The following is a 23,132-nucleotide window of genomic DNA, read 5'->3' as shown; positions in this document are numbered from 1 at the left end:
TGAGTTTGATTCTCTCGCTCACTCCGTGGTTGCTAACAACGTCAGGAACTCGGATTTTATTCTACGTTCTACGTTCTACGCTCCATGGCCACAAGTTTTCAGATACTTTATGAGTGTGTGAGTGTATGTAAGTGTGTGTGTGAGTGCTCACGCTGCGGGTGATTAATTTGCTGGAAAAAATGTGCTATACGAAATTATGGTTGCTTTTTCATACACACATGTGTGTGTGTGGAGACGAAGGTAATCAGTTTGTGATTGGGTTGAGAGTTGAGAGAGAATTCACAGTTGCCAACGGGGGTGGGCTTTATGTGTTGATTGAACTTATCCGACCAACAAAAAATAAAAGTAAAATTTCGAGAAAAAAATTCTACTCAATGAAATGTTATGAAATTGACTGCAGACCGGGAGTCGAGGCAAAAATGAAGATTTTAATTGCCAATAACACGAAGACTGTGATTGGCAACTTGACTGCGCTAATAAAACAGAAGTAGAAAATATAAATATTAACGAATAGTAGAAAAATACTAGATGATTGTATACTGCAAACTTTACTTTCATATATAATTCTCTTAAATATGTTTACGGCATTTACATCAAAAACTTGAAATCTTAAGTTTTTTGCTTGTTTTTGTAATTTCATAAATGCGCTTTAACAAGTTGCACTCAAAGTTATTTACATGCAACCGGTTGCAAGTTGTTGTGTTTGTTGTTTGACGCGCAACAAGCTGGAAGTTGCGTGTTGCTTAGAGCTCTGAACACTTTTAGTTTTGCAAAGTAGGAGTAGAAGTACAACTTAATTTCAAATATAAGTCATATTTTATAAGTTCCATTTTGTATAAGTTTTATTTTATATCAAACATACAAGCGACTTGTTTCATGCTGTGCAACTTGTTTCAAGGAGTTGCACGCGTTTTGTTTTATTTACATCTGATTTAGCGGGAAGTGCAACCCAACAAGTGTAAAGACAGAGCAGACGTAAACAAAACTTGGATTTCGACTTGTTTCAGGCAACTTCTACCTATTTTTGCCTTATACACAGTATGAGCTAAGGATGAAACTGTTATATGATACTTCGACTAAAAGTCTTATAAATAACTTATAATGCCAGTATACTATTGAAATTAGATCAAATGAATTACATTTTAAATTGAAATGAGCTTATTCAAGAAAAGTTTATATTATATCTGGAAAATCAAAGTAATTAACATGAATACAAAGCGTTTATAAGAGTTAATAGAAGACAAGCGAGTATCGTAAAAGTCTGCTACGTAGCAGCTGGACTTTTAAGCCGAATCGAAGTCGAATGCTTCGCAGTTGCGACTGCATACTCTTATACGTTGTGTATAAGTTGGCTTAGCACAGAAACGCACCATCGAGCAATGCAACTTTCGACACGTTGCAACTCGAACTGCAATCGAACTCACAACCTGTTGTGAGTCAAACAAGATGCGCGTTCAAATAAAGTAAATAAGACAACAACAAAAAAAGGGTAAATAATAATTGAAAAGAAGAACAAATATTTCGGGCTATCGAAATGGCGTATCGATTAAAAAAATTCAATTTAAAAAAAATTCTACTGATGGGTGTAAAATAAATACACTTCGAGATTACGCGTATGTTTGACCGTAAACCTCATGCAACACAATGCACTGCACTGCAATGCAACCCCCTTCCCCCCCTCGCTCTAGTGTATATGTGTGTGTGACTGTGCAAGCATTTACAACTGGGATGCCTTTGCACACGACTTTTGACTTTAAGTCCGTCGATGTTTTTAGCTGTTTTAATATTTATGAAAAAAAGGCGAGCGTCGAGTGTTGAGCGCTCAGCGCTGAGCGTCGCGCACTGCAAGCCGCATAAATATCCACTAAGTCCCCGAGTCTGAGTGTGTGTCAGTTTGTGTTGCTATGTGCTACCCTTAAGTGAAAACTGAAGAAGAGCTGACAACAACAGTAACAGCAATAGCTTCTGACTGTAGCGTTTGTCCCCCTTTGAGCTGCTCTCTGGGCTGTCAAGCGTAAATTCAATAAATATGAATATAAGATCACACACACAAACACACACACATACACTTGTTGTTACATTTTTCACTCACTTGGACTAACTTGGCTAACACCCTCGTCCCATTGAAATATTCACGCTGACGATGACGTTGTGAAGTACAAAAACGTTTTGAGAGTGAGTTTTTCCTTCTCCTCCTCCTCCTCCTCTTCGTTGTTGTTGTTGCTGTTGTCATCTTATTTACTCGATATCGAAATCTTTGTTTGCGCTTATTATTTGTAGCTGGCTCGTTCTTTGTCTGCTGCTGCTGCTTGCTACTCGAATTTTCCGATTGGCAATAACAAAAGGCAGCGAGGTTCGCTTCTAAAGTGTGTGTCTCAAGGAAATTCCTTGACAGCCAAGCAAGTTCATCAATATGCAATATGATAGATTACAACATTCAGTTGCTATCAATTAAAGTATCCTAATTACAACGTGAAGCATACAGATTGAAGTTGTTCCAGCACAAGTTTGAAACAGTTATTTGAGGTTTTGATTGATTCACATTCATGCAACCCTCGTTTGCTGCTGGCTGAGCTGACAAAATATGAAAATAATTCATTGCCAGCGTCTTCGACAACGTCATCCACATGCTCTTACTCATGCTGAAGCTGAAGCTGCGAGCTCTACAAAACTGAAAGTGTGCAGCGACGGCAGACTGGCAATAAAGTCAATGGAGCTATCAAAAATCGTCAACGCAATGAAGCTAAAACTTGCCAAAGTGCCACGCCGCATATGTGTGTAAGAGGTGGAGAGGTGGAGAGGGGGAGAGGAAGGGGGATTGAGGGTAGTTGACGGAATCAAAGGAGCTGCTGCTGCGGCTCTTACTGTGCATGTGCTTTAGATGGGAATATTTATGCCCACGGTCGGTTTGAGTTAATGCAATGGCCAATGGCTTGACTGTGCGTGTATGTGTGTGTGTGTGTACGTGTGTGTGTAGTAAAAGTGGCTACAACTGCTGCATTGATGATGGCTCAAATGGTTGCCTCGCTGCTCGTTGACTACATATGAAATATGTAACGAATATGGCCAAGTAGCGGAGCACTAGACAGCGACTTAATATTGCTAATAGCGATGGAAACTTGAAGTCATAAGCAAATGAGCAGGCAACTAAAATGAGGGTGACTCCTGCAAGAAGTATCATGTATAAAAATATATATAAAAAAAGGAAAAATACAAGAAAGAAAGCTGTAGTCGAGTGTGCTCGACTGTGAGATACCCGCAACCCATTGTGAATAATAGTGGAACAGTGCGGTATTAATTTTAAAATATACCAAAATTAATATACCATAAAAATACTAAAAATAAACAAACGGGTGCATTTGGTATATTGATATAGTACCATATTTAAAATATACCATAGAATACAGAAAATATTGTCAACTCGTCCAACCTTTTTTGCCAAATAAAATGCCAAAAATATTAAAATATACTGAAATCTATAATTAGTATCGATATACTATGAAATTTGAAATATATCCTGATATACAGAATATATTAGATTACCAACCAACCATCCATGTTTCCAAGTTAATACTCCAAAAATACTAAAATATACATAAAGCTATATACTCGATATACTATGAGATTTAAAATATACCATAGTAAACGAAATATACCAGATTGCTGACCAAATCAGTATTTATTCCAAATTAATATACCAAAAATACTGAAATATATTGAAAGGAATAATTATATCTATAATATAATAGTTATATAATATTATATATATAATAGTTATAAGTATATCTATAAACTTGACATTAAAAATATACCATAATATACATTATATACCAAATTTCCAACCAAACCAGCTTTATTGCTCTACTAAATTATTTCTTTAAAAACTTCTAGAATTTTAAATGAAGAAACCAAAATTATTGGTAAACATAAAGTTACCATTGTATATACTCTAGCTTCAAAATTTCCGTTGTCTAGACATGGCTATATCGTCTTTGCTGTTGACAATGATGAAAAATATATTATATATACATTATGGCCACATTTCCTGAAGTCACAAAATTATAATACCCATCTATTCGATGGATAGCGGGTATGGAAAAAAAGGAAAAAGGGATAGCAAACGTGCACTTCCTTAAATTACACATGGCAGCAGAAGCGGCAGCAGCGATAGCATAAAAGTCCACATCAAAGTATCTGCTTGCCTTCATTATTTGCTCGCATTATATATGTATTATAAAGCTGCTTCGAGGTATTTGTTGCCAAGTGTAATTTCGAGAAACTTTCGACCCGAAACTTGCCTCGACTTCAACTTAAAGACAAAGCCATAAAGGCATATTGAATGCAAGTTTCTAAGAAAATAAAAAATAGTGGATATGGTAAGCAAGGCGAAAGGACAATCAAAAGGCCAAAGCAAGCAGAGGGAAACGGCGGACAAAGTTGGCCAACGCATTGGCTTGTTTTGATGGCCAAATTAAGCCAGAGATAGGCGCAAAGTGTGGTGCGATTGTAAAGACAACAACTGCAACAATTGTTACGATGGCCGAGTAAATATTGCAAAGTGGCAAACTTCAAGTAATTCAAGTTGTCGACAGAGACAGCGACAGCGAAAGCAGAAGCAGCAGCAAAAGCAAAAGGTTTTAGCCCGGGTTAACCAGACTCCAAAGGATTCACAAAGTTGCCAAGGCCAAGAAGCTGCAGAAACTTGCTAAGAGCATGCAGCTAACACACCAGCAAAATGAGGCGAGAAACTAAGCCAAACTTTGCCATGGAGATGGAGAATAAGTATGCTTATGGAATACATACAACAAGTGTTGGCCTGGCCTAAATCAATTGTCCCAACTGCAAGTGCAAAGTGGGAAAAATATCATGCAACATAGGTTGAGGTGTGTGTTGCAACATTAAAATGTAAACTAAATTGAATTGTGCTTTCAAATATAGTCAGAATAATTAATGTTTTCGCATTTAATCTGCGTAAAGAATTTTACAGCATAAAAACGATTTGGTAAATATATAAATAATATTAAGGGTATTTAACCTTTGCTTCTCAAAACAAATAAAAACTTGCAACTTCATAGTATATATACATTTATTCTAAAAATCTTAAAATCAAAATTATATTTAGTTTCTTACATTAATTTTATTAATTTAATCAGCAAATACCAAATTGAGCTTTATTCTTTTCCGCTATCTTCTATTAATTGTGTGGATTGACAATCTAGCATATTTTGGAATCAATGATATGTTTTGAAGGCATTAGTATCTGGTATATTTTGAACGTAGTGGTATCTGGTATATTTCGTATTCTGTAGTACAAGTTTTAAATTTAGAAGTATATAAATATATCATATAAAGCTCTTGGAGTGTTTTATTGTTTTAATTTTAAATGCATTAGTATCCTGTATATTTCGTTGGTATATTTTTAATTTAGTGGTATATTAATATTTCAGATACAGCTATTGGTAAGTTTTAGTATTTGGTAAGTTTTAACATAGATATTAATTTTTTTGATTATCAATTTGGTATATTTTGTATTATGTGATGTACAACTATACTAAATGTTGCTTCTGATACGTTTTAATATCCGTTAAGTATATTTATTTAGTATATTTGTATATTTAGCTTGCTTCTTTGATTCATACATATTAAACGTTCAATTGTTAAACTTCTTTTCATATTATTCTAATAAAGTGCTCTAATTTGCATCATATAAATGTAACCATTCTAAAGTTATTAAAGCGTTTCGAAATGCAAATAAATGAAGCAACAATATTTATTTATTTATAATGAACTCTGTGATACACTTGCCGCACTCTTTTCAGTTGTTGTCCATTATTTGGAACTGTCGACAACATTCAACAACATTAGCAAATATGTAAGTACATTTTTTGCCATTTAGCCTGAGGGCTACTTCAAACTCCATAAGCTGTCATCATGGCGGTCCTAACAATATATATTGCAAAAGGTTTTAGCCCGGGTTAACCAGACTCCAAAGGATTCACAAAGTTGCCAAGGCCAAGAAGCTGCAGAAACTTGCTAAGAGCATGCAGCTAACACACCAGCAAAATGAGGCGAGAAACTAAGCCAAACTTTGCCATGGAGATGGAGAATAAGTATGCTTATGGAATACATACAACAAGTGTTGGCCTGGCCTAAATCAATTGTCCCAACTGCAAGTGCAAAGTGGGAAAAATATCATGCAACATAGGTTGAGGTGTGTGTTGCAACATTAAAATGTAAACTAAATTGAATTGTGCTTTCAAATATAGTCAGAATAATTAATGTTTTCGCATTTAATCTGCGTAAAGAATTTTACAGCATAAAAACGATTTGGTAAATATATAAATAATATTAAGGGTATTTAACCTTTGCTTCTCAAAACAAATAAAAACTTGCAACTTCATAGTATATATACATTTATTCTAAAAATCTTAAAATCAAAATTATATTTAGTTTCTTACATTAATTTTATTAATTTAATCAGCAAATACCAAATTGAGCTTTATTCTTTTTCCGCTATCTTCTATTAATTGTGTGGATTGACAATCTAGCATATTTTGGAATCAATGATATGTTTTGAAGGCATTAGTATCTGGTATATTTTGAACGTAGTGGTATCTGGTATATTTCGTATTCTGTAGTACAAGTTTTAAATTTAGAAGTATATAAATATATCATATAAAGCTCTTGGAGTGTTTTATTGTTTTAATTTTAAATGCATTAGTATCCTGTATATTTCGTTGGTATATTTTTAATTTAGTGGTATATTAATATTTCAGATACAGCTATTGGTAAGTTTTAGTATTTGGTAAGTTTTAACATAGATATTAATTTTTTTGATTATCAATTTGGTATATTTTGTATTATGTGATGTACAACTATACTAAATGTTGCTTCTGATACGTTTTAATATCCGTTAAGTATATTTATTTAGTATATTTGTATATTTAGCTTGCTTCTTTGATTCATACATATTAAACGTTCAATTGTTAAACTTCTTTTCATATTATTCTAATAAAGTGCTCTAATTTGCATCATATAAATGTAACCATTCTAAAGTTATTAAAGCGTTTCGAAATGCAAATAAATGAAGCAACAATATTTATTTATTTATAATGAACTCTGTGATACACTTGCCGCACTCTTTTCAGTTGTTGTCCATTATTTGGAACTGTCGACAACATTCAACAACATTAGCAAATATGTAAGTACATTTTTTGCCATTTAGCCTGAGGGCTACTTCAAACTCCATAAGCTGTCATCATGGCGGTCCTAACAATATATTTTGTGTACATGTGTGTGTGTGTGTATAAAAATTGAAGCAGGCATTAACATTGGCAACAGCCAATTATAGCTTCAATCCCGAGGGGAAGCAAGCAACCAGGCGAACCCTTCAGGTACGACAACTACGCATTAGAAACAGCCTCCTTCCCAACCCCACCCCCATCCTAATACCCCTCCTCCACCACAATCCTTTCCCTCTGAACTTCACTTTTAGCCAACAGCCTTTTGGCCACTAAACCCACAACTAAGCCAAGTTGACGAGCAAATTTTCAGGGTTACTCGCATTTTTATTTTGGCTCAGCGAGTGGAGAGCAGCGAAAGGGGAAGGGGACTGACGATGGGGATGGAGGGGAGATGCTGCTGCTGACATGCACTTGAAGGGTCAGAGGAAAGCAAAAGCAGCAGCAGACGCATGTCAAACCCAACTCGCAGCACAAAACAGCCCCTGATAACTGGGGAAACTGTTAACTGATAACTCGGAACTAAATAGAGAACAATTTTTTGTGTGTAAGTGTGTGTGTGTGTGTGTTGCCAAATAGAAATCTGTAAATCTGGTAAACAAAGTAAACAATTGCACAAAACGCAGACAACACAGACAGTTGGATATTCTAAGGGAATGGGAATGGGGCAGAAAAGAAAAGTTGCGGAAAATAAGAAAAATGCAGGGCACGGAAGTTGTCAGTTGTTGCTTTTGTCGTTGCTTCTTCATGTTGATGCTGATGTGCCTGACATTTTTGTTTGGGGGTTTGCTAACAAGTCAACAAAAAAAACAAAAAAATGAAAGAAAAATTCAATTTAATGCACAACTGCCATTTTTATTTTCATTCGCATTTATATGTCTTTTATAATTTACTTTTTTTTTGTGTGTGTTGGACACTTGCACTCTGCTGGCCAACAGAAATTTTTGGGGTTCTGCTAATTTATGGCACGCGTCCGTCTAAGCCGATGTTCCACTGCGAGTATAAAAGAAAAGTAAATATTTTATTACACACATTTATGACGCACTTTGGCGCAGCTCTGGCGAAAAACTTTTGGGACGCAAAACTGCCAAGTGGAACTATTAAAGCTGTAAAAAAGTTTTCCACACAAACACACACACACACACACACATGTCAAGTAGAAAAGCCCCAGGCGCACAGCAAGAGGACAGAAACCGGGTTAAGAGTGGAGTAGAAAAAGAGAGCGAGAGAGAGAGTGGGAGTCAGAAAGAGAGAGAGAGAGAGAGTGAGAGAGGGACACACAAACATGCGGCTGGCGTTGTCAGCAGTCGCGTCGTTGTCGTCATTTTGACCGGAAATGCGCAGTTTTTAGTGAAGTGCATGCCATTTTGAATTGCCAACACACAGATCCATATGAGGAACCCACACACACACACACACACATAGACATACGTACACAATACACTCATAACACACACACACATGCAGTACACATGCTAACCATTCGCGTTTGTCAACACAGTTCGCGTACACTTTAGCTAAAAACAAAACGAGTGGGCAGCCTTTGTCCCCCTAACACTCATCCGCTCTCTCTCACACACACTCCCTCTCTTTACTCTGCCAATATGCCCTTCGCCCACTACACATGCTTGTTCAGTGCATACTGCACTCAGTTGGTCAATATGGCGGTTTTTTGGACGCGTCCGCGTTTGCTGCGGCTAAAGCAACTATTGCTAGAGATGAGCGCCTGATTAGGCGATGATTTGTGCTCTTTGATTTATCTATTTAACATCTACAATTAAACACGATTAAAGTGGACATCTACATATAAATAGTTAGCTTATTTTTATTAGGGCGCCATTTAGATTCTTCAAAAATAATCTCTTAAATTTATGCTCTAAACATAATTTAATAAATAACTAACTATATATTAACTTATATTCGGATATTATTCCTTTTCAATTTGACTTTAGCTTTAAGAGCTTTAACTTCAACTTTAATATATAATCCTACCCTGTGGAGATAAGTCATAGAGAAACCTTAGCCTTAGGGCAACATAAGGGCAAACTGTGCAATTGAATTAGATTTAAATTCAATTGTATAACGAAGTATCGATTGCTGGAATGAGCTGTGTAATCAGTCTTGTAGTGAACTACACACACAGAGCACAATCTTGATATTTATTTGTCTCATTGATAATTTCTACAATAGTGTGTAAATATTAATTGAAATAGTTCAGATTCAGTGTTGAGTTTAAAACTGAGTGTCTGAAGACGAACATAATACAGTTTTGCTCACCTACAAAATTAATAAGCATTTCCTTTTGCAAAGGACTTTTATTAATATCATGTGAGTTAACAACATTTACAAATCTATAAAGTTAAGTACTGATAAATTGAAATAAAAATTAATAACATCAAAAATAATGATTACTTATAATAATTTACTCAAAACTATTAATTACTAATGAAGGACATCATAATAATGAATATATATTTGTTATTCCTTGATTCTTAATGTACAACTTATAATTATTACGGTCTTTAAAACAAAGTTCTTTGTTTTGACTGGCGGTGAAACTATATTCAGGCTACTGAATGGTAATACCTAGAAATAAACATCACCTTCACAATGAATTAAAGAAAAAGCATAGTTTATTCATAATTAATAGTGAAATGCAATCATTCACTTGTAAGTAAGTTTAGTAAGAAACTTGCGGAATCTGACCACTTTGAATTATTTGCAATTTGCACTGCATCGTGTCGTGTCGTGCCGTGTCGTGCCGTGTCGTGTCACGACCTTTCTGCCTTCGCTAGCAGAGTGGTCACTGAACCTTTGGCCATATGTGTAAAGTGTAAACTGTAAACCGTACGACGCGTCGCCGCGGCGATGCTAACTGTCGTTGGCGTTGTCGTCTCTTGTTTGCTGATGCTGCTGCTGCCGTTGCTGCTGCTGCCTCTCTGTAGTCGCAATGCTTATATCGACATTTCCGTTTAGGATTCATTTTGTTGCACAGCCGTTAGTTGTTGGTTTTTTTCATGCCTTCTTCCTATGCAGTGTGAGTGGACGAACGTTTGTGTGTTTATTGCATTTTGACCCAAGGATAATTTTCAACTGCATCCATTTCACTTTGTGTTTTTCTCTCTTCCACTTTCTTTGTCATCTTTTTTCGCCCTTCATCTGCAATTTGCAAATCTTTCGCTTGTGCAGTTATTGCTATCAACATGAACACAGACAGTCACTGTTTAATGAAATTATATTATTATAAACAAAATACATTACAAAAAGGCAATTGAAGAAAATAAAGTATAAATTTACTCAAGTAATGCATTTTATAATGTTAATCGAGGTACCTTAAGTATCTTAAATAAGTATATTTAAAGTTCATTGGATAACTAGTTAGGATTTATGATTTAGAAATTTATATTAAAATGAGAATATTTGTAGTTTATTGAAATTTATATACTTTGGTCTATATATAGATACTGTATACATATATATATTGCTATATTGATCTGAATAGACAAGAAGTGCAACAGCAAGTCGAAATTTGTTAAAATTTCATTCCTTAAAATAAAAAATAATTATTTTATATAATATAACATAATAATAATTTTATACCATTTCTCTAGTTTCAATTACAATTCATTAGGTTATCTGGGAAATTCAATAGTTCTATTAACGATTCAGAAATTGGTATTAAAATAATAGTATTTATAAAGAGATACTGACGATCTTATTTATTTTTAAATATATATGCTATATTTATATTTTACTAATATATAACATATGTGTATGATATAAAGTAAAACAAGTTGCTAAATTTTGTCATTAATAGACTTGTTTAATGACATTAAAAAACAGTGTTGCAAATTAATAATTGACATGGAAGAAGTTTTACAATTGAAAGCATTAAAATTCTTGAAATTTTACAAGTCAACTATAATTAGTCGACTGCAAATTATGTCGATAAAAATGAAGTCAATCAATTAATGAAAATGTAGATGATTATTACCAAAAATAGATGTAAACGTTAATTATCGCAAAACATGAAATATTTGTACATCGAAGTGAATGTTAATCACTGGAATGAATTAACCAAATAATGTCGAATTTTAAGCAATTAAGGGAATGCATAAATTTGAATATAGAAGAGAACTTCACTACGCAACGAAAATCGAACCCGATGGATGATAGCAACAAATGCATTAAATATGAGGGAAAAATCGTTGTTAAGCTGCAGCAACTGAGGAAAATCCTCTTATTGCATTTCAGCGCATCAATTAGATATTTTTCCAATAAGGTGGGAAAACAGCGCAAAAAATGTGCAAAAAAAAAAAAAAAAAATGAGAAAAACTGAAAAATCAACAGCGTCTGTAGTGAAACTGTCCGTGGCAAGCGGAAAAATCAACAGAAGCCAGCGATGGCCAAAGCAAAGTCAACGGCAACGGCAACGGCAACGTCAACGAAACGCAAAAGCGAAGCGCGCTAACGGATTTCGACTCCAAGCTGGGATATGTGAGGTGGAGGGGGGAAAGGAGGGGGAAGCAGTTATAGAGAAGGAGCATGGAGGATGCTTGCCACTCATGCCACTCGCAGTGCGGCGATGTGGCAGGTTGAGAGCTGAGAGCAGCTGAGAGAGCCACAGCGCACAGTTTGGTAGCTTATTAAAAACTACTTGTTAAGTTTGTTGTTTTCGTTGTTTTTTGTTTTTCGTTTTTTGTTTTGTTTGTTTGTTTGGCCAAATTGGCGGTGGAAAATAGAAAACGCATAAAACGAACTGCTTTCGGAAAGGGTCTCAGTTGTGCTCTACAGGGAAATTGTAGCATAATTGTTGCAAAAGCAGGTTTAATATTTCTCTGTTCTCTTCCTTTTTATTGTTATAGTTGTTGTGTTTGTTTTTTTGGATTTTCGAGTTTGTTGGCATTATTGCAATAAGTAAAGTTGTTAATATTTCCCTGTTTGACTTGCGAAACAAGTCTGAAGCGCTGCTCATTGATATGTGCAAGTTTTGATTAACTTTTAATTGCAAACAATTCGCAACCATTATCGATGCTTTGCTCTGACGCTTACCCAATGAACCGACAACTATAATTATGTTCCTCCTGAATCTGTTCTAATATTTCAGCCATTTACGTTTGTAAATTCAATATTTTGGTACAGAGTAAATTCGCATACTTTATTTTTATAATCAATGTATTTGAGAGAAGGGCATGATGTCTTTGTGCCAACAGGAAATTTATGGAGGCAATCTGGTATATTTTGTACTTATGGTATATCTTGATTGTAAAAGTTATACAAAGTGTAACATTTGGAATTATTAGTATTTCTTGGAATATATTCACAATTTCCACTTCTAAATTTATAATGTGATACATAATAATTTTACTCTGTAATATTACTCTGAGTAAACATATTTTCTATCTATGGTAGATCTTGCTGATAAAAGTATATAACATAAGTATAAGTATATATGGTATTTTTTGCAATCAAGCAAAAGTATATGGCTATACCAAGCATAGCTTTTGGTATATTTTAGTATTTCTCGGAATATTAATTTTTATCTTTTTATTTTTAATCCATTTACTTTTGTTTGTAAATTCATAATTTGGTACAGTGTAATTTCGTTAACTATATTTTTACACTCGTTATCCATATGATATTAGGGCATTATTATTATTATTAAAAAGCAGATAGGCAGACGGAGGCTATGTGGTATATTTTCTGCCTATGGCATATCTTCAATGTTGCAGTATATATATATATCGTTAAATTAAATAAAGCTTTTTTTTAATTTCAGTATTTTTTCAATATATTGATTTGGTATCTTTCAACAATAATACTGCTTTGACATTTCAACTTTTAGGAGTGCCGTACAGAATAATTTCAATAAATATATTTTGACTAAGCAAACAGCAAACGTATTTAACAAGTAAAAAAAGGAAATCTGGAATATTTCCTATTTATGGTATATCTTAAATATATAGACATATTTTTTATTCCATAGTACGTTTTCGGTATATTTCGTGTCCGTTATATTAAATATAGCTTCTAAATATACATAGCTTATTGTCTATTTTTCAGCATATTAATTTGATATATCTTCGCAATAACACTGTTCCGACATTTCAGCCGTTTGGATTGTTGTTAATCTGATTTCAAAAAAAATATATTTTTATTGTACCAACAACAAATGTAAGGGAAACAGGAAAAACGAGCGAATCTGGTATATTTCTAAGGTATAGGTATATTTTTTATACTGAATATAACTTTTGGTATAGCTTAATATCTTTGCAGTATATTAATTTAGTATCTTTTAGGATTTTTGGTATATGTAAATAGTTTTTCAATATATTAATGCGATATTTTTACCGTTTTCACATTTTAGCGATTTTTTCATAGTCGAACACACTCTACTACATCTTAATTGCTGTTTGTTACTACTAAATTATATATGGAAGCTGCTTGTAAATGTTGCTCTTAAAATTCTATGTGTACTGCGTGTCCGCATAATATTTGCTCAATCATTTGAGGCTTTCTCTATTACAAATCCGTGGATGCCCTCGCATTACCAAAATTATGTGTCACACAGGTTTGGTTTCTATGGATTTAGGCTGATTTTCCCAGGTGTATTAGACCCAAAAAACGTACGCACGGCTGTAGCACAATAATCATGGTAATTAACATGCAAACGAAATTATGAAAGAGAGCAAAAGGTAAACAGAGTCGAGTCGAGATGAGACGCAACTCAATGGAATATCATTGTGGAAAAACCCGCAAAGAGGCTAGAGGTTGAATTCAATGTTTAAATAAACATGACACACAACGTGGCTTCAAAATGGGATGCCTTCGATGAGGTCTGAGAACCAAAAAGCCGAGACGTGATGCGACAGATGCGATGTAGTCTCTCTATTGGCATTGTCATTGTCATCGTGTCTTCGTCTCAGACTCATACTCGAGAGGGGGCACAAGCGGGGCAATGATTGGCAAAGAGTCAAAGTCCCGACGACGACTAGGCGACCTCAGTGCGTGTTTGTGTGAACGCGTTACGTTAATTAAGCAAAGTGAGCGAGACACACGTTGCCCTTACAGTAGAAATCCAAATGAGGCGGCAATGTGAATGAGAGCGAAGCGAGAGGCAACTGCAACTGTGCGGCATTCAAATGAAATGCACAGACGCAAACGCAAACGCAACGCACAGGACAAGGTTAAGAAGCTCACACAAAGGACGAAGATGAAGAAGCATTTGTGGACAACATTCAACGGGGGTTGTCTACCTGCAGCTTCCCTCACACACCAGCCACGTTTGTGACGACAACAACAGCAGCAACAGCACAAAAAAAAAGAAATAGGTAAGAAAAAAAAATATGAGGAAAATGAACGTTGCAAAGATGCATTGAAGCGTAAGGCAGTGATAATCACGGCAAGGCGTCACCTCAACACGTAACGTCAAATGCCACGACACAGGCTGGAAGCTAAAGCTGAAGATGGAGCTGAAGCCATAACCAGGACGAAGAGCTCGGCTATTGTCATTGCCAGCCAGTGAAATTGCACGATAATCACAGCAACTTGAGCCCTCAAGTGTAGGCAGCCAGCAGAAAAGTAAGCTTCCCCTCTCACTCCCCCCCTTTTCAGCATCCACTTTTGAGTCTGTTTATGCGTGGTAAGCCAATTTGGATATGGAAGCGCTAACCGAAAATTCAGAGAGAAGGCCGAGGGCGTTGCTATTGTCAAAGTGCATGCAAAGTCATCCGAGAAGGAAAGGAAAAGAGAGAAGAGACGAGAGACGAGACGCAGGCAAATGATATGTCGGCGACAGAGTAATGACATTCTGAGTTCTTGTTTTTGTTGTTGCCAGACTCTGTTGAAAGCGAAAATGTTTGCTTTTTGATTGTTTTGTTTTTGTTGCTGGTGCTTCACGTTACGTTTCTCGTTATACTGAAACTCAACCAGACGAGCCAATCTTCAAATGCATCGGAATATTGTATGATATTGTATATTCAAGTCCTTTAAAATGTGTCTCAGGGCAACGGCAAATCTTCTTCTCATTTGAATGGCTGCATTTAAGCCAAGCTGTTGGATAGATTTTACGATTTTTGCCAACGTCAACGTAAATATCCAAACAAAAAATGAAGATAAAAAGAATTTTCATTTTAATTTTCAACAAATTTAGATTTGTAAAATCGAACAAAATCGATACACAAAATCTGGCAACATTTTTGAGCTGATGCAGCAATTAATTTGCTGCCTGGACAGCATTCCAAGTCAGAGTTTCATATATTTTGCCAAAAATTTCTTCAGGCTGTATTTAGGCAAATCCACAATGACGTCAACAACAGAGTGCTGAAAAAGGAAGAAAAGACACCCTATCATAAATTCATTTACAAACACACAAAGTCCTTCCAACTTTGAGTTGGAAATCGATGATTAAGTAAATACAAAGTAACATTTTAGAAATTAATAATAATTTGTGTGAAATCCTCTTTTGTTCGAAGTGATGAGTATTGAAATATTCGATTGTGAGGCTTAATTAAAATGCATTTCATATCACTCGCAGTAAAAATGTCTCTTTGATTTTAGGTGACCATTGCAATATTCAGATTTTGTGCCTATTATTTGGAAATGAGTGAGCCTTTGTGAGTGCTCAAATATTTAGGAATTTCAAATGGAAATTCCTACTTTTCTGACAATGAACTGAGAGACACTCTTCTAACACACTCATAACATATAGTAGACTTAATTGGCGACAAGCCATCAAGTTGAGTTGAGCCAACTTTCAATGCCACAAAATCATGTCCAAGCTGATTTGACCCACATCATCCGCTTAGCATACTTAGGACCTACCTCAAAAAGGACACCGCATAGAATGCCAGACACACGCAGGGGAATAAATCAAAAAGAGAGAAAGAGAAGAGAGAGATAGAGAGAGAATTGTGGGGCACGCGTATCTATGACAAGTTCAATATTATAATTTGTTTACGAACTTTTGGCTGCATTAAAAATAAACGATAACAAGAAATGCCGCGCCTCATGAGATAAAGGACAATAGCGAAAAGGACATGGCAAATGGTAAAAATACGTACAAGCCCGCAAACGAAACTCAATTTTCGTGAAATAAAATCAAATTTAAATAATACAATAGGGGAAACCCTAAACGCCAGCGAAACCGGCAAAGAAATGGCGACAACAACAACAACAACAACAACGAGGACTACATCGAGAATGAGGACAACAACAAGGAGAATAATAATAACAACAAGTCGAAGGCAGCCGTGAGCGCGACAAGAGCAACAAGGACATCATCAAGTATATCGCTGCTTATTTATCTTTATCGCAATTCGTTCCCCGCCCTTTACTCAGCCCTTAGCTCCTTCGTCTATCGCTTTCATGGCTGCGGGCGTCTTTTGATATGCCAGCTGAGTTGATAGCAAAGAAAGAGAGAGAGAGAGCAGAAGGATGTGTTGGGTTGAGTGGGAGGTGGGGGGAAGCGACTGTGGGGGTCTGTGAGTCAAAGACGACATCAATATTATTGCCATAAGTTTCATATTTGCAGGCTTTAGATGCCGTTTAAAATTTCGCTGGCAACGTCTTCGTCTTCTACTTCTACTTGCCATTTTATAGGATGCCATCGTAGTCCTCGTTTTGTCTGTAGATTGCTATGGGAGAATCCTGCAGGACAAAAGTGGCGGGCAGTTTGTTTTTCATTTCGCTGCGGCTTCGGATTCGTTTACTTTTGCCTTTGCTGCTGCTTCTGATGCTGTTGCCCTTGTCGTTGCTTCGTTTCCTATACATTCTATAGCATAATTTTTTATTGATTTATTTGGCTTACAGCATCGCACCACCCCACCCCCGCCCGCTTTCGGCTCTCCCCTCCGCTTCCACCTAGAAAATGTAATGGAAAAAATGTTTGCTGAATTATGTGTGTATCTCGGTGTGTGTTTGAGGGGAGAGTGTGAGTGTGTAATGCAGGCAAAATCAAACGTAGACAAGTGAAAATTTGAAACGATTTACGCGCAATTTACGGAAATTGCAGTGGGGCATATCAAATTGACAACAGAATCGGAGGAAGAGGACCAGGACGAGGATTGACAAGAAATATGTGGTGCGCAGAGCAAAAAAAAAAAAATGAAAAAAGTGGAAAAAAAAACGAGATGAAGCAAAACTAATAGCAAACGCATGACTGAATGAATGAATGAATGAATGTACACAAATGACAGGCGAAATGGAAGAGAGATGTTGGATGTTCGTGATGAAAACTGAAAAATGAAAAATGCTGGCCAAATATCACGATATTGACAATATTCAACATTTGCATTTAATTATCGAGCACATTTCAGTTCGCATTTATGCATTGATAATTGCATAAATTATAAATAGGTGCACGCCCATTATAAACATTCGAATCTCGAATATTTCCGCATTTACATACATATTTGAAAATTTACATTCAATTATTTCCATCAAACATTCATATATACTCTTGTATGTGACTTTAAGTGTCAAAATATATACAACGCATCAGCGAATTCTAATTCTATTGCCACTGAAAGAATCTTTTTTTATTTAGCCAACATATCAATAAGTAGATAGATATATGAATATTATTATCCCAATGTTTTGCCGGAGGATAATGATTCCCCACATTCACATTTGAGCATTTGATGTCCAAATCAATTGCATATTTAATTAACATCCATCATTAATATTAAGCTGCTTTTATGAATATTATATTTGGTTACATATTTTAATTAACGACACAGCTGACGGCCATAAAAACTTTATTCAATGCTCTGCGTATTGACTGGTTAATAATAATTAATAAAGTTAGATGTCAACACATATATTATCATCATCCGTCAGGCAAACATTAAATACATTTCTGACAGCCGAATATCGCGAGAGACAAATTTACGTCGAGTCTCGAGTTAATTAATCTCCACTTGGAACATAAAAATATGATTTGTCTGAAATATTCAAGAGACTCCGATGAAACTTATCTTAAAATGTAGTTTAACGAGATTCTAATTCAGCAATTGAACTCGCTGCTAATTAATTGCAGTTACATGCTGAATAATGGATAAGGGTTAATCATTGACCATCGCTGACCTTTCATTTTCGCAAAACCATCTTTAAAATCAACAAGTCTCATTCTAATTAACTTTGACAACCCAAAAAATGTTTACCTTTTTTCTCCTGTGGCGGTTGAACGGGCCATTACAAATTTTGCATCTGGCCAATCTGCCTTGAGATAAAGTTAGGAAAGGAACAGGAAACTTATTCCTAGAATAGATTGACGCACGGTGGAATGCCCATTAATATTAGAAGAATATTAAAAGAATGAAGATAAAGTGGTGAAATTGTGATTATTATGATACCATTTATGAATTCAATGATAAACAACAAAAATAATAATAATAATAATAATAATAATAATAATAATAATAATAATAATAATAATAATATATAATAATAATAATAATAATAATAATAATAATAATAATATATAATAATAATAATAATAATAATAATAATAATAATAATAATAATAATAATAATAATAATAAAGATAATAATAATAATATGATTAATTAATTGATTTTAATATTCAATAGTGAATTTTCCAAATCGTCATTGACTCTCCATGCCACACCTTAGTACTCCCCCTCCCTATTTCTCTGCAGGGTATATGAAAAAAACTCAATTAAAAGTCTGCTTAGTGCCAGCTTAAGCAATCTGCTGCTGAACGTAATTGTATTTATTTTGAACAATTTCGTAATCAAAGTCAGCCGAGCAAACAATCAACATTACTTTGACCAAAATGTACCTAGCTGGAAATAATATAAAACAAGAAAGAAAAGCAACAACAACAAGCCAAATAAATAAATAAGTTCGCACGATGGGAGGAAAAAATTGCGCCAAATTAATGAAAAGCGCAAATGACAGTGCAAAAAATACAAAATACAAAAAAAGTGCTGTGAATTTAAAGCGGCGTAAAAAATGTGCGACAGGAAAAAGCAGAAAACGAAAAACTCTTTGAAATTAAATTTCGAAATGCGAAAGACAACCAGACAAACAAAATGCGAAGCTAACGAAAAAGAAAGTACGCCGTGCACTTTGGCCAAAATAGTCGGTGAAAAGCCAGGCTCCGTCCGGGAGGAAGGGGAGAAGGGGGGGATGAATGTATACAAATTCCGGAAAACGCAAATTTATTTCAGCATTTTTATACTCAGCTCAGATAAAGCACAGAAAACAGAAAAAAAAATAAACAAAAAAAAGTGGAAAAATGCGCATTAAATAAGTAATAAAGAAATCAAGAGAAGTTAAGTTAAAAAATAAAATCAGTTGGTTGTCGGACGGCGCTAACAAAGTTGCCACTTGTCAGACGTCAGTTGTCAGTTGTCAGTAAATGTTTATGAGTTAATCAACTTGTAATGACCAAAGGAGGCCCCAAACAACTGGGACCGCTTCAGGGTCGGACGGAAAGTCACTTAAAGTGCGGGCAGAGAAGAAGAAAAGTGAGGGGGGAGCGGGAAAAAAGTGTGTACGCAGTGCAGGCAGCGAGTGAGTGAGTGAGTGAATTCAGAGAGTATTCAGAAACACAAACTGCTGAAAAATAAAAGTTAATTAGCTTTCATTTAAAGGCAGACACAAGTCCGACTGTTGCAGAGCAGCAGCACAAAAAAGCCGAGACCAAGAGCTGCAGATGATGAAAAACAACAGCAGCAACATCAACATCAGCTGAAATGAGCGACAAATAAACAAAAGTAAAAGTTTTATCCAAGAGCGGAAATGCGCAAAGCGCGTTGTTAACACGAAATGTGGCAAAGGCAACACAAGGCAGAGGCAGAGGCAGACGCAGAGACAGAGACAGAGGCAGCTAAAAAGTGCCACAGATATAGTAAAGTAGAGTGGCAAGTAGTGTTTCAGCCATCTAAAAGTTTTTGGCCTTAGCCATTTATGGAATTTCTGAAATGCCACCCGGCAATTTGCACTTTTACAGATGTAACTGGCCAGCAAATTGCAGGCAAGCATCTAGAGAGGACTATCTCACATCTCTTGTGGCATGCAACACTCCAACTTCATTTCGGGTAATTTCACACGGAAGCAGCAAACGATCTTAATTGACAAACTCGTGTTTTTATACTTTGATAGTTGGATATATAAAATAGCAACTACTGCAAAGTAATACGAAAAATGTATTCTTAAAAGCAATTTAATATTTAACGACACCATTTTCTAGTCCATTAAACTCATTACTTATTCCAATGATCAAGTTCAGAAGCATAGCTAATCTGAGAACAATATACATACATGAGTACATCATCGAAAATTTGACCTAAGGTCTTGTATGGGTATAATTATAAATATGTATATTGTGAGAGGGTTTGGTTTAAAACTGCAGTAGATTCAGATCTGAAATGATCACTTAATAAATGGTAACTAATGTTCAAAAGGTGTAAAAAAAAAGTAAGAAGTAAAAGTGTAAAGTGTAAATCTGTAACAGTTTTTAAAATCTGCATAAAAACATGTTACTAAAATTATTGTAGAATTTTGAAAATGATTTAAGAATTTATCTTCGGAGCTCAGCATGATTTAAAATATGTTCCTAATTTGTTTCTTTTTATACCCGCTACCCATAGACTTGGAAGGGTATTACTTATAACTTTGGGATGGCAGGAAATGTATGTAACAGACAAAAGAAGGCATCTCCGATTCAATAAAGTATTTATAATTTTGGTACAGACAATAATAACTATAGCTCTTATGATGCCTTAGAATTTTACTGTGATGGGATAAAAAAATTAAAAGTTATATAAGAAATACTTTTGGGTGGGCAAAAATGTCTTCTTACTACGTTTCTTTGTTGTTTGGACTAACAATCTGGTAAATATATATTATAAAATATAACCTTTGGCATATTTTTAGTATACTTGCGGTATATTAATTTGATACATTTTATGAATAATACCACACTGTTTTCTTTTTATTCAATATATGGTATCTCACAGTCGGGTATCTCACAGACGCGACTGGTTTATCAACATATGGTACATATATGTTCTTAGAAAAAGGTAAAACAATTAAGTATCACCTATTGAAGTGCATGCAAATGTTATATAATCTATTGTAACGTTTCAATGGGCCTTTCTTAGAATAGTTATTTTGGTTATGCGATATCCGAACGGAATGTTTTGCTCACCCCAATTGACTGTTTCAACTAATTGCAGAAAGCCACAGGTTGATATCAATTGCAATCACTTAACGCCCAAAGTAATGTTTGCAGGCATTCAAAGCAATTAATTGGGATCCATTTGGCAGAGAAATTGCGAAATAATCTTAACACCTTAATCCATTACTGGGATTAAAAAGCAAATTATATTGTAAGCATATGAAGCAATTTGCAGGTAAACATCAGAAGTTAACTTCACGCCCAAAAAGAGCTCAGCCCGGAATTGTCAGCATAATGTCGTCTCTATGCTACCAATAAAACGTTGAGAAATTTGCACAAGCGTCGACAATTTGCTCAGGTAACAACATTAAACAGTTAGCATAGTTCGTTGGCAGTTTTACCTGCTGCCCCTTTGGGCGCCTGTCTCCCATTTAAAGTGCTCCAAAAGGTTTTTGACAAAAACACAACAATTACTTTTACGATGCTATGATGGTGGTTAGCAGTCAAGTGGCGAGGTGGGTGGCAACAAGGTGGCAAGGTGGCAAGGACGAAAGGACGAACCGAGAAAGGAGAAAGGAGTATAGCGCGTGCACACTAATTTCTACAAAAGATAATCAAGAGTGATAATTATTTTTGTTGGAGTTGGACGACGAGAACCGCAGCTAACTGCGAGCACCTGCTGTGTGAATTACTTGAGCTGCGACAATAAGTTGGCATCCCCTAGCAACACTCCCCCTCCCTCCCTTCACCCCACATATTTGGGGTTTGAGGTCTGGCAGTGCTACAGCTGCAAATGGTGCTTCTCCTATTGCCACTGCTGCTGTTGCTGTTGCTTATGCTGCTTCAACTCGGTTGTGTTGATGATGATAACATTTTTGCCATAATGTTGACAACGACCAGCGTTTATATTCAGAGCTGAGCGCCAAAAACTTTCGTAATTACATAAAATTTTTGGGGGTAAATAACTTTGAACTACGGCCAGCAGCAGAACGAGCTGCGTTCCCTCCCGCTGGTTGCGGCTACTGGGCACCTGCCAGTTCACCTCTCCCTCACCCTTTCCCTCTCCCTCCTCTCACTCTGAGTCTCTGACTCTGACTCTGACTCTATCGGGGCCCAGCTGACCCCGCAAAATGTTCTCTAAGTGCGCCCGCACATTTGAAGTAATTAAAATTTTGTGTTTATGTTTTGTAGGCAATGGACACGCAACAACAAAACCAACAACAACAACAGTAAACTGAAGCAACACCAAAAAGTAGAGCTGGACAGCAAGCGGCAGCTACGGCGACATCGACCATGAAACATTTTTAAGCAATTCTTGGAAAACTTAAATTATTGAAACGAACATAAAATGTTTATAGACACATTTTTCATGCTGTCGCAAGTTCCTAAGAATAATGCGCATAATTTTCAAAATGAGCATACTGATTTGATTATTAAGTTCGACCAAAAAATATATATGGAAATTATGCTTGAGAAAATACTCTGCTAAATAATATATTCATGAATAAAACACAATGCTTCATAAGAAATAAACAAAACTGTATTTCCTTTTATGTTCGCAATTTTATGTTTGTCAGAAAACTGCATTTATGACATAAATTTGATAAATCATTTCTTACTCTTAACTATGTTTGCATTATACAAGTTATAAAATAGTATTTTAATATACTATATGTCAGATAACAAATCAAGTTTTAATTTACTATAAATAATATGATATAAAAGATTATCAGCCGCATGAA

The 23,132-nt window shown here is 35.4% G+C and overlaps 1 long non-coding RNA gene across 1 annotated transcript; it reads left to right on the top strand.

Annotated features, from left to right (window-relative positions):
* Positions 1–18,991: 18,991 nt before the first annotated feature.
* Positions 18,992–20,484, top strand: LOC133845089 (uncharacterized). Its single transcript, XR_009894691.1, has 3 exons — positions 18,992–19,806; positions 19,862–20,416; positions 20,461–20,484. It is a non-coding gene; the product is annotated as an uncharacterized LOC133845089 (long non-coding RNA).
* The last annotated feature ends 2,648 nt before the right edge of the window (positions 20,485–23,132 follow it).

The sequence above is a fragment of the Drosophila sulfurigaster genome, chromosome 3 (genome assembly GCF_023558435.1).
Source record: "Drosophila sulfurigaster albostrigata strain 15112-1811.04 chromosome 3, ASM2355843v2, whole genome shotgun sequence".
Lineage (NCBI taxonomy): Eukaryota > Metazoa > Arthropoda > Insecta > Diptera > Drosophilidae > Drosophila > Drosophila sulfurigaster.
The sequence above is the reverse complement of the archived record's forward strand: the minus strand, read 5'-3'. Positions and strand labels throughout refer to the sequence as shown.